The following is an 11,400-nucleotide window of genomic DNA, read 5'->3' on the forward strand; positions in this document are numbered from 1 at the left end:
ATTTTCAACATTTTGAGAGCCTGATCAGAGCATTGCCACTTGAGGGTGTTGCCATCAAGTACAACATCTGTAACATAGAGCCATACCAGAATCATAATGCCAACAATCTCCCCCTTTGGACTTGATGGCAACCCCAAAATCTTCAGCTTCATTCTCCCCCTTTGACATCAAGGGCGAAGGTTTATGCTCCCCCTAAGAACATGCTCCCCCTGAATATGAACTAGATCTGCAAAGAAGAACCATAATCCACCAAACACCATAAATGACCATGAAAGAGATAGAGACATATTGCAGCTATAATCAGACCAGCATCCATGATCTCCTTCTGTACATCCTCCATAATGCCAACAATGCATTATATGCTCCCCCTGAACCTGTGCCATTCAATCTTTAACCAATCCGTAATCCAGCACATGTACGCATATACCCCAGGTGAACCATGCGTACAACCATCAATCAGAAGAGTTTCAACAATAAGATGATGCATCAACAAACCCCAGCTTTTGCCTGAGGTATTCAAAAGTCTCTCTGGGCAGTGGTTTGGTGAGTATATCAGCAACTTGTTCCTTAGAAGGAACATACTCCAACTTGACCTTCTGTTCAAGCACTTGTTCTCGGAGAAAATGATACTTGATTAGTATGTGCTTGGTTTTTGAATGCATGACATGATTCTTTGAGATGCTGATTGCACTTGTGTTATCACATAAGATGGGGATAGGTGGTGTACAAGTGATTTGAAAGTCCTGCAAAGTCTGCATCATCTAAAGGAGTTGAGTGCAGCAAGATGCAGCAACAACATATTCCGCTTCGGCTGTAGACAAGGCAATCGAACTCTGTTTCTTGCTGAACCAAGGTACTAGTCTGGAACCCATAAAGAACGCACCACTGTTTGTGCTCTTCCTGACATCCACGCTTCTTGACCAATCTGCATCTGTATAAGCATGAAGTGTGAGATCTGTATCTCTAGGATACCATAAGCCATAATTATGAGTCCCTTGAAGATATTTAAAGATTCTCTTCACTGCCTGAAGATGAGTTTCCTTCGGATTTGCTTGAAATCTTCCAACTATTCCCACTGCATGCATGATGTCTGGTCGGGTACCTGTCAAATAAAGTAGACTTCCAATCATAGATTTGTAAGTTGGTTGATGCACTGCTGTTGATTCATCATTTGTACTGAGGCTACATCCTGTGACCATGGGTGTACATACTTGTTTTGCATCTTCCATGCCATATTTCTTCAAAATCTGCTTGAGATACTTGTTTTGAGAAAAAAAGATCCCTCCTTCCTTTTGTTGGATTTGCAAACCAAGAAAATATGTCAGTTCTCCCAGCAAGGACATTTCGAATTCTTTTTGCATCACCAAGGCAAAGCTTTGACTCATAGCTTCTTCATTGTTGCCAAAGATAATATCATCTACATACACAACAAGTATTAGCAATTTGTCATTTTCAACTTTTATATAAAGATTTCTATCTGCTGATCCTTTTGAAAAACCTTGTTGATGAAGATATTTGTCCAAATGATAGTACCAAGCCCTTGGAGCTTGTTTGAGACCATAGAGAGCCTTTTTCAATCTGCATACAAGATTTGGATCATTTCCAAGAATGAACCCATCTGGCTGCTCAATGTATGCTTCTTCTTCCAAGTCTCCATTCAGAAAGGCTGATTTCACGTCCATTTGAAATACTTTGACGTTTTGAAAGCTTGAGAGAGCAAGGAACGTTCAGATGGCCTCAAGTCTTGCAACAAGAGCAAAGGTTTCTTCAAAGTCTATTCCTTCTTGTTGCGCATACCCTTTACAAACAAGTCTGGCCTTGTTTCTAATTACTTCTCCATTTTCATTCAATTTATTTTTGAAGACCCATTTTGTTCCGATAACATTCTTATCCTTTGGTCTAGGAACCAGCTCCCAAGTGTTGTTCTTTTCGATCTGCTCAAGTTCTTCATCCATTGCTTTCACCCAACATTCATCTTTGCATGCTTCTTTCACATTTTGTGGTTCGGTGGAGGAGAGTAATGCTAAGTAGCTTGAAGCCTCTGAAACTGTTCTTCTTGTTTGTACACCTGCTTCTTTCTGCCCCATAATCTGAGATTCTGGATGATTCTTCTGAACATATCTGAATGGAGTCTTCTCTTCTATTCTTGTCTGCTCCTCTGGTTCTTCTTGAGGTTCTTCTTCTTCATCATTTTGTCTTTGAGGGTAGTCTTCATCTTCTTCAATGTCTTCATGATGTACTTGCCTAGGAATGTATCCCTTCTCATCAACCACTACATCAATGATGTCAACAATTCTGCCAAGTCTTTTATTGTAGCACTTGTATGCTTTGCTATGTGGAGAATAACCAAGAAGAATGCCTTCATCTGCTCTAGGTTCAAGTTTGCCAAGTTGCTCATCAGTATTCTTAATATAACATTTGCTCCCAAAGATTTTGAAGTGCTTTACAGAAGGAGTCTCAGCACACCAGAGCTCATGAGGGGTTTGAGTGTTGTTCACTCGGACATTTGTTTTGTTGAGAATAACAACCGCAGCATGTGCAGCTTCACCCCAGAAAGTTGTGGGAGTTCTTGACTCATCAAGCATAGCATGAGCCATTTGTTGGATTGTTCTGTTCATTCTTTCCACAACTCCATTTTACTGAGGAGTTCTAGCTGTAGAGAATTCTCTTCTTATCCCGTGTTCTTCACAGAAATCGAAAAATTCATTTGAGGTAAACTCCCCACCTCTGTCGGATCTGAGGCACTTAATTTTGTGTCCTGATTCATTTTCAACCAAGGCTTTGAAGGATTTGAATTTTTTGAATGCTTCATCTTTGTGCTTCATAAGTCCTAACCAGACAAACCTGGAGAAATCGTCAATGAATAATATCAAGTATTCTTCTCCTCGAGGTGTTCTATTCCTGAAAGGACCACATGTATCTGTATGTACTAGCTCAAGAGGTATGCTAGCTGATCCTTCCTTCTTTGGAAAGTTAGTTCTGGTTTGCTTTCCAAACTCACATGATTTGCATATGGTGTTGTCTGGAATTTTGATATCTGGAAGATCGCGAACTGCCTGATATTTGAATGCTTTCCTTATTTGTGAAAAGCTTAGATACCCCAACCTCCAATGCCATAACGAGTGCTCATCATCCTTGCTCAGATATCATTGTTGTTGCCCTTCTTCAAATATGTATAGATTATTTGGAGTTCTTTTACCTTTGATCACTATTTTACCTGTATCAAGATCACGAACAAGACATCCATTTGATCTGAATATCACTTCGGTTCTTTGATCACACATCTGGCTGACACTTAGAAGATTATGCTTCAATCCATCAACATACAAAACATTTCCAGCCTTGACCTTTTCTTTCAACTGAGCAATGCCTTTTCCTTTTATAGTTGCAGGAGTATCATTTCCAAAAGAAACTTCCTCTCCTTTTTCTAGAGCAGAATATGACTCAAGTTTTTCTTTATCACCTGTCATATGCTTCGAACATCCATTGTCAATGTACCATAGATTTTCATGTACTTCTGCATAAAATGCTATCCCACATCTTTCTGTTTGTGGTTCCTTTATTCTCCATGTTTTGGTGCTTGAGGCTTGTTCCTTTGTCTGCTGAAACCTGCTCCTGCATTCAGAACCTTTATGACCAAAGTTATTGCAAATAGAACATTCAACTTCATTCTCAAGAGCCGAAAAGTTGTTATAGCTCCTTTTTGTAATCCCGGTCATACTTCTTCGTTTTGGAGCTTCTCTAGTCATGATTGTTTTATATGCAACACATTGAGCTGCTTTGTGACCAAAGTTATGGCAAGAGAAACATTGTCCATTGAAGAAACTTCTGCGGTTATCAAATCTACCGGCCAAATGATTGTAATTTCTATTGTCATCCATTCTTGAGCCAAATTGAGAAGATTTTACCTGTGGCTGGTTCTAGCTTTTGTTCACACTTAAGACGAATTGCCCCTGATAGTCTCTGTTTGCAATTCGTCCCTGCTTTACCTGATGGTCTCCATTGTGCTTTTGCTCATCCCTTCTTGCTACATCAAGATAACTTTTTGAGGTGGATGCTTGAGAAGTCTCTCCATTATAGCCCAGACCTGTCTTGTTTAGTGGAGAACACTGTACATTGATAATCTCATCCAAAGTTTCAGATCCTTTGACAAACTTAAGATTAATAGCTTTTGTTTTCTCAATCTCTTTTCTAAGACCAACAATTTCACCTTCTAATTTTTTAAGATGTTTTTCCTTTTCATCAATTTGAAACTGTAGAATATCAATGATCATATTCTTTTCTTCTATACATCTCTTGAGTTTAGTAATTTCTTCATAAAGGCTATCCACATCTATAGCATCCATATAATCATCATCTTCAAATGCCATTAACAGTTTATAGTCATTACCTCGTTCATCTTCATCACTATTTGATAGACCATCACTATCTTCATGAGTGTAGTAGCTTTTCTTATTTGCACTCTGTTTCTTGTTCCATCTAGCAGGTTCCTTTCCTTTCTCCTTATAAGGACATTTTGCAGCATAATGACCTACTCTACCACAAGCAAATCATTTAAAAGGTAACTTACCTCTGAACCTTCCAAAACCCCTTTGAAGATTTCTGACAAAATTTGATTCTTCTTCTTCTTCTTCTGGCACATGACTTGCTTCATAATAATCTCCTTTGCCTAAAGCTTTGAAAGAAGCTTCTCTTCTGTCTGATAGACCTCCCTTTCTCATTTCATAAGCAGTTAGAATTCCGTGTAGCTGAGACATAGTAAGAATTCGTAGATTTTCCTTTTCTTCTATTGCAGACACTTTAGATTCAAACTTGGGGGACAATGATCTTAGAACTTTTTCAACCACAATAGCCTCTTTTATTTCTTCACCCAAGTTTTTCATGCAATTAATAATCTCATCTACCCGAAGAAAATAGTTAGGCACACTTTCATCATTATACATCCTAAGATTCTCATACTAAATCCTCAGAGTTTGAAGTTTAGCACGCTTTACCTGTTCATCTCCTTCGTAGCTCAAGACAATCTTGTCCCATATCTCTTTTGCGGATTTATATTACATAACCTTTACGAATTCTGTTTGAGATAAGCATCCGAGTAAAGTATTGACTGCTTTAGCATTTGTTTCATATTTCTTCTTTTCGATCGTATCTGTAGGAGTAGCTGAAGGAAAAGTGTAACCTGTATCTATGATATCCCAAACTTCTGTACCAAGAGATTGAAGATAGGCAGTAAATCTTACCTTCCAATAATTGAAGTTTGTTCCATCAAAAATTGGTGGCGATTGATGCTTCCCTCTCGTAGTTGCTCACAATGAATGATCTTCCTTCAAGCGATCAAGCTTCTCCGAAGAACCTGGCTCTGATACCAATTTTTGGAAATAATACTAAGAGGGGGGTGAATCAGTATTATCAAGTTATTTTGACAAATCTTCCTTATTTATACTTTGAATTATTTTTGCATATCAGTACCATAAAATAATGAGCATGAACAAGAAAGACAGATAGTCACACCAAAGAACACCATATATAAGGTGGAAACCCAATGTGGGTGAAAACCACCTGCTGCAATATGTCTCTATCTTCTTTCAAATTAGAAACTCTTTTTACAATGATTTTGTACTGGTGCAGTCCTTTACCAGTACACAGGCTGCAACCTGCAGAGAGCTACAACTCTCTCTCATTTTCCAGTCTCTTCTGGAAGGGAGCTACAAGCCCCTACTTCTTTTCTTACAAAGATCACTTTTCATAAATTTTCAAACTGGATCCAAGAACATCAAAAACCCATCAAGTACATGTAAATTACACAGTCAAATGTAGTAACCAAATCAACAGTAACAGAACTAAACCCAGAACACCTTATTCACAGAAAAATTCAGTCAACAGAGGACCTTAAGATAGATACGCAGTTTTTCTTTCTCTGGCCAGCGTCGCTACGCACTTCACCTTCTACTTCCCTGCGTATACCCGCAGAGAGCCTTCTGCTACACCGCGTACCCACGCACTGCTTCTTCAATCGCACTGCGTACTGTTATTGCAGGTACGCACCCAGAGACACTATCGCGCCGTGTACTGCTACTGCAACCACGCACTCATAGATACTATCGTGCCGCATACTTTTACTGTGCGTACGCACCTGAACCTCTGTCGTGCTGCGTACCCATGCAGTTCTCCTTCTTCTGATCTGCGTACCCACGCAGTTCCCCTTCTTTTGCTCTGCGTACACATGCGGCTCTTCTGTTTCTGCTATGCGTACCCACGCACTTGCACCGTTAATCACCTGCGTACTTCTGATTAGGGCCAAATTGGTAGTTCACCAGAGTGCTACACTTAGTCGGATGCCCAGATCTGATCATGCGCTCGAGAGATCACCCTTCACAGATTCACTTTTAACTTCACTTCCATATAGATCAAGCTTTTAAAAACAATAACCCAATATTTGAGATCTTAAGATATTCAATTTTGCAAAAGATGCATTGCCAAGTGATCTCCTTTGCTTTATATAGGCAAGCTCCTCTTAAAATCATGGATCAATACCATAGATAACCAAAACAAGGGGCCCATAAACATGGGGCTCAATAATAATAATAATATAAAACAATACCACGGGCCAAAACCATAGAATCAAGAGCGGCAGGCTAAATACCACGGGCCTGACATAGGAAACCCCACGTGAACGCGCTTCTCTGCCTTGAAGTAAGTGAAACTGGGGGTACGCACCCTTTGAACGGGTGACCTGCGTGGGTGGCCGCAGTTTCTTCACGGTGTACCTCTGTGTACACATCTTCTGAACTATTCTCCTGCGTACTTCTTAATTTTCAACATTTTGAGAGCCTAATCAGAGCATTTCCACTTGAGGGTGTTGCTATCAAGTACAACATCTGTAACATAGAGCCATACCAGAATCATAATGCCAACATTCATAATAAAAAAAAAAATTCATGCTTGTGTAAGTTTACCGAAGCCTTTTATTTCTAATGTGTAAACATACATAAAATATATTTAAAAACGAACAATTTTTTTTTACAATTCTTTGTTAATAGAACAACAACATCTATTTAAAACAATTAAATTTTGGCTCAAGGAATAAGATAAAGAAAAAATGTTTAAAATGTGGTACTTTTCTAGAAAATTGGAGGGCCAATAAAGGGGATTGAGATACAAAAACTAGGACATTTAATTGAAGTACCACTACAACAACAATTGAGAATATTTGTTGAGGTTCTTGTAATTGTCTAATATGGTGACATTGATATGCTAGGAACTAGAGACACTTATAAGATCAAGGGATATCCAATACATAGTATCATGTAATTAGAACTAGAGACATGAATGTGGTGCATTTAGTAGTTTCAAATACAGTGCAAGACTCAATCGGACATACACTTATGGATGATAAGGGTTGGTTTAGGGTTTTTCATTGCTATTGTAATGACTACACCATGTAAACATGTGGTGGTTCTATAGACGAGTCCATATTATATCAATATTATTTACCTTCCACGTGAGAACAACTCTAATAGCCCATAGGTAGGGATGGACCCATAACTAAGGACTACCTATGCTATCTTGCATCTCTATGAAAGCTTGAAATTTAATGTGATTCTATTCGTAATTTAATTATAACTCATAGCTTATAATGTACTATCTCATAATTTGAATACACTACCTTTTCTCTCTTTACATCACTCTAGATCATATTTCAAATGCTCCTATTGTCTCTCCATCCACTACAACTAGATTATTGACCTCTTTTCTTCATGTAGTTGTAATATGAATCCTCCGTACAATTATGGTGAAACTTTTTATATGTATCTAAGCTGGTAGCATATTTTCATTAGAAGTGGTTGATTAACTTAAGTTTAGATGTATAGATATTTGAGCAATGTACTAACATTTTCCAAGCATGGATAACCTATTTAGGTTCTTTTACATTTGAAAGTATTTATGTTATCTCATAAAATTTGTATGGTTTTTCTAGATAAATTGAGTACTTATGAGCATAACATTTATTATTTTTTTGGGCTTACCAAAATGATCATTGTCAATATCTATAGCTACTAGTTCCTTATGTCATTTGATATAGCTAGCATCATATTCTTTCTAATATGAAATTGTAAAGATGCTTTTCGTAAATCAACTCCTAATTGTTTTAAATATTTAGAGTAGTATATCAATGTGAAGGTTGGGATAAGGTGAGGAAGTACCAAGTTCTAGTCCAATGCAAATCATTAAATGAATCACTATTAAAACTCCAAAGCGAGCTCGAGTGTACATTCTTGGCATAATGTTGAGTCTCTAATGACTCATTTTAAATCCTCCAATACAAACCTCCACTATAACTACTATGAAATATGTTTGATAAAATCATTTGACACAATAGTTTTGGGACAATGTATATTATAATACATGAGAACGTTTTAATATTTACAAAAATTATATATTTTATGGCTAATAAATAAGAATAATTTTTCATTTACACAATGGGAAATTAAGTCCCATCCTATCCTATAAAGCAATGAAATGTTAAATAAAAAAATGAAAAATCCAAAAACTTATTTTAATCTTTTAAATGAATAATGGTAATTTGAACAATTTAACAAAACTTTTCAATCTTAAAATAAAGTTTAATTAATGTTAATTCAAATAGTTTTTGATCGTGAGGAAAAAGACTCTAATGTAATCTTATCTAACATAACATAGAAACTAAGAACCATGTTGAATGCATTCATTAGTTGAAATTAATTACTCTTCACATTTATACCCATGCGAGGATTTGGACAGTAAAGTATATTACGTTACCATAAGTATAAAGTATAAACTTATTTGAGAGGAATATCGTAAGTTTTAGCAGCAAGCAAGGTGAGAAAGTTTTTTTCTTACCATTTCATTGCGATAAATAAGCAAAAGCTTCCTCCAACATCTACCTTAAAAAGCAACGAGAAGGAAAAATCTCAAAATGGAAGTGATACTCGTAATACCAATTGTACAAGAGAAGCGTTTCAGTGGGTTGCGAGAGAAATGTTTCAGCAGCTTATTTGTCATGTAGAGAAGGAGAAAAATAAAGGCATCCTATGTAGAACTGGTGGCCTTTCACATGAAGAAGCGGCATGCTGTGAAAATGACGGTGTTGTTCAACAGCACTTGATCTCTAGCGTAACATTTTAGACGGATTGAAAGTCATAGTGGAGGTGAGTTGATGTAGGGGCATTCAGCGCAAAGAAAATAATTATATTTTTGTAGACATAGGGGGTCTTGTGTTTTGAGGAAGTTGGGTTCCTATGTTTTGAATTAATGTAATTATTAAGGGTTTTGAGTGATTTTAATGAGAATAGGGTTCAATTGAATATTGTTTAGTATATTTGTAAATGTTCTCAAATGTAGGAGAACATGAGGGATTTAGGATAATTGAGAGATGAGAGGATTTTGAGAATTGATTGTAAAACTCATATTAGGAGTTAGTTTATGATTTTACGGATTAGAGAGAATCCTTAGGGATGAGGAAGAGATTTTAAGATTTTTTTGAGGAATCTATGGATCTAAACTAGGAATTGGTTTTAGAATCCCTTTGTATAAATGTAAGCCTAAAAGGCAAAGAGAGAGGTTAGAAAGTAAGAAGTTAGATAGACTAGATAGATAGCTACAGTGTGGTTTTAAGCCTACAGGCAGAGTGTAAACAAAGGCCACTGATATTAGAACACTAGGCTAGAGAGACAGAGATCTCATTCTGTAATCATTGTTTATATTTATTAATATAATTAACTCAACTCTAAGTTCGAATGTGTGTTTGAGTGTTAAATGATGAGTGATGATTGAATTGGAATTCAGTGTAATTATGTGTGCAGGCAGAGTCAAGGCGAATACACAGAGGAACAGAAGAGACAGAGGATCTTAATGGGCGTTGAAAAATCACAGAACCAAGTAATAGTTGAATGATCCGTGAGTAAAGAACTCACAGAGTTAACCCAGGAGGAGTGTGCAGCAGAATAACGAAGGACAAGAAACCCTGAAGAAACTCAAAAGGCATAAGAAACATTGAATAATGGTAGGAAAAAACTATTGAAAAATGAAATTAACTCAGAAAAATATATAAACAAAACATAATAAACCATACAAAAAATATTGGTGGAAAAGGCTTCAACCTCATGGTTTCCTCAGGTATTCTCTCTCATTTAAAATAATGTAGTGTTACAAATAAATAGATGAGAGACAATGTCTCAAGATAGTGCATGCTATCTTAGACACCTTTGGTTGAGATAATTTCTCACCAGACACACACCAATATAGGAGTTACCTAAACTAACTCCTATCTTAGAGGAAAAACCCAAGAGTTAGGCACAAATTCCTAACTTGTAATATTTAATTTATTTCTTTATTTCTGGATTTATTATTGTTTTGTGAGAGAGGCTAACATTCCCCACTTCAATGATAAATCCAAAATAAGAATGAGGAACCATCTTCCAAGTTCTCATGTTGATCCTCAAAAACATTGCCTGAAAAAACCACCAAATCTGGATGCTGAAGAAACTACAATATGAAGAGACTGAGTCAGCTGCATGACTGATTCATCTCTGAATGTCGCCTGAAAAATCCATCACGTGCCAAGCTGCAAAGGGATCCAACTATCCTTTTCTTGAAAATAGCATTCGGTGTCCACTGACACAATTTGATGAATGCCCACTGGCATATTTGCTGATGATGATCACCCACTCGCTGATGATGTCGAAAAACAACTCAATGTTGCTTTTGTTATGTTGAAAGCTGCTCACTGCTACTTTTTCTGTCGGTTGCCCACTGGCGAATTTGCTGATGCACGCTGCTGAAGAAAAATGCCCACTGGCTGATGAAGATGTCCACTGGCTGCTTTGTTGATATTGTCGAGACTTTCAGTGTGACAACCACTTGTCAATTTCATTGACATTTTCCCCCTTTTGTCAGCTAAAAGGAGAGACAATCTTCTTCAAATTATATCTGAATTCTGAACTCCCCCCCTTCATGTGTAGGAGAGTTTCACTATTATACTCCCTCATTCAACGGCATGAGAGTACCATCATCATTTCACTATTGGATGCACTATGTGTGATTGTAGTCAGTTGTAGAACTGAGACAATCTTTTGACTGTGGATGACCATTCCCAAGGATCGATCCATTCATAATGTATCTTCAATCTGGCTAATTTTTGTTGGTGGCAACATTTTTCTGAGGAATGATTCTGCTTACCACAATGGTGATAAGGTTGGAGATCAAAACACTGATCTTCCATATGACTGGTTCTTTGACAATGAGAACATTTCAGTTGGACTTAAACTTCAGGTTGCGTGCAATTCTGTTTATCTGCAACTTTCTTAGAACCTGTTGAGGTGAGTTGTGTAAGAAATCCAACATTGACAAACTTAATTGGCT

This window comes from Pinus tabuliformis, chromosome 5_1 (assembly GCF_031772625.1).
Source record: "Pinus tabuliformis cultivar Carrire ecotype Pingquan chromosome 5_1, CPIR1, whole genome shotgun sequence".
In the NCBI taxonomy this organism is placed as follows: Eukaryota; Viridiplantae; Streptophyta; class Pinopsida; order Pinales; family Pinaceae; genus Pinus; species Pinus tabuliformis.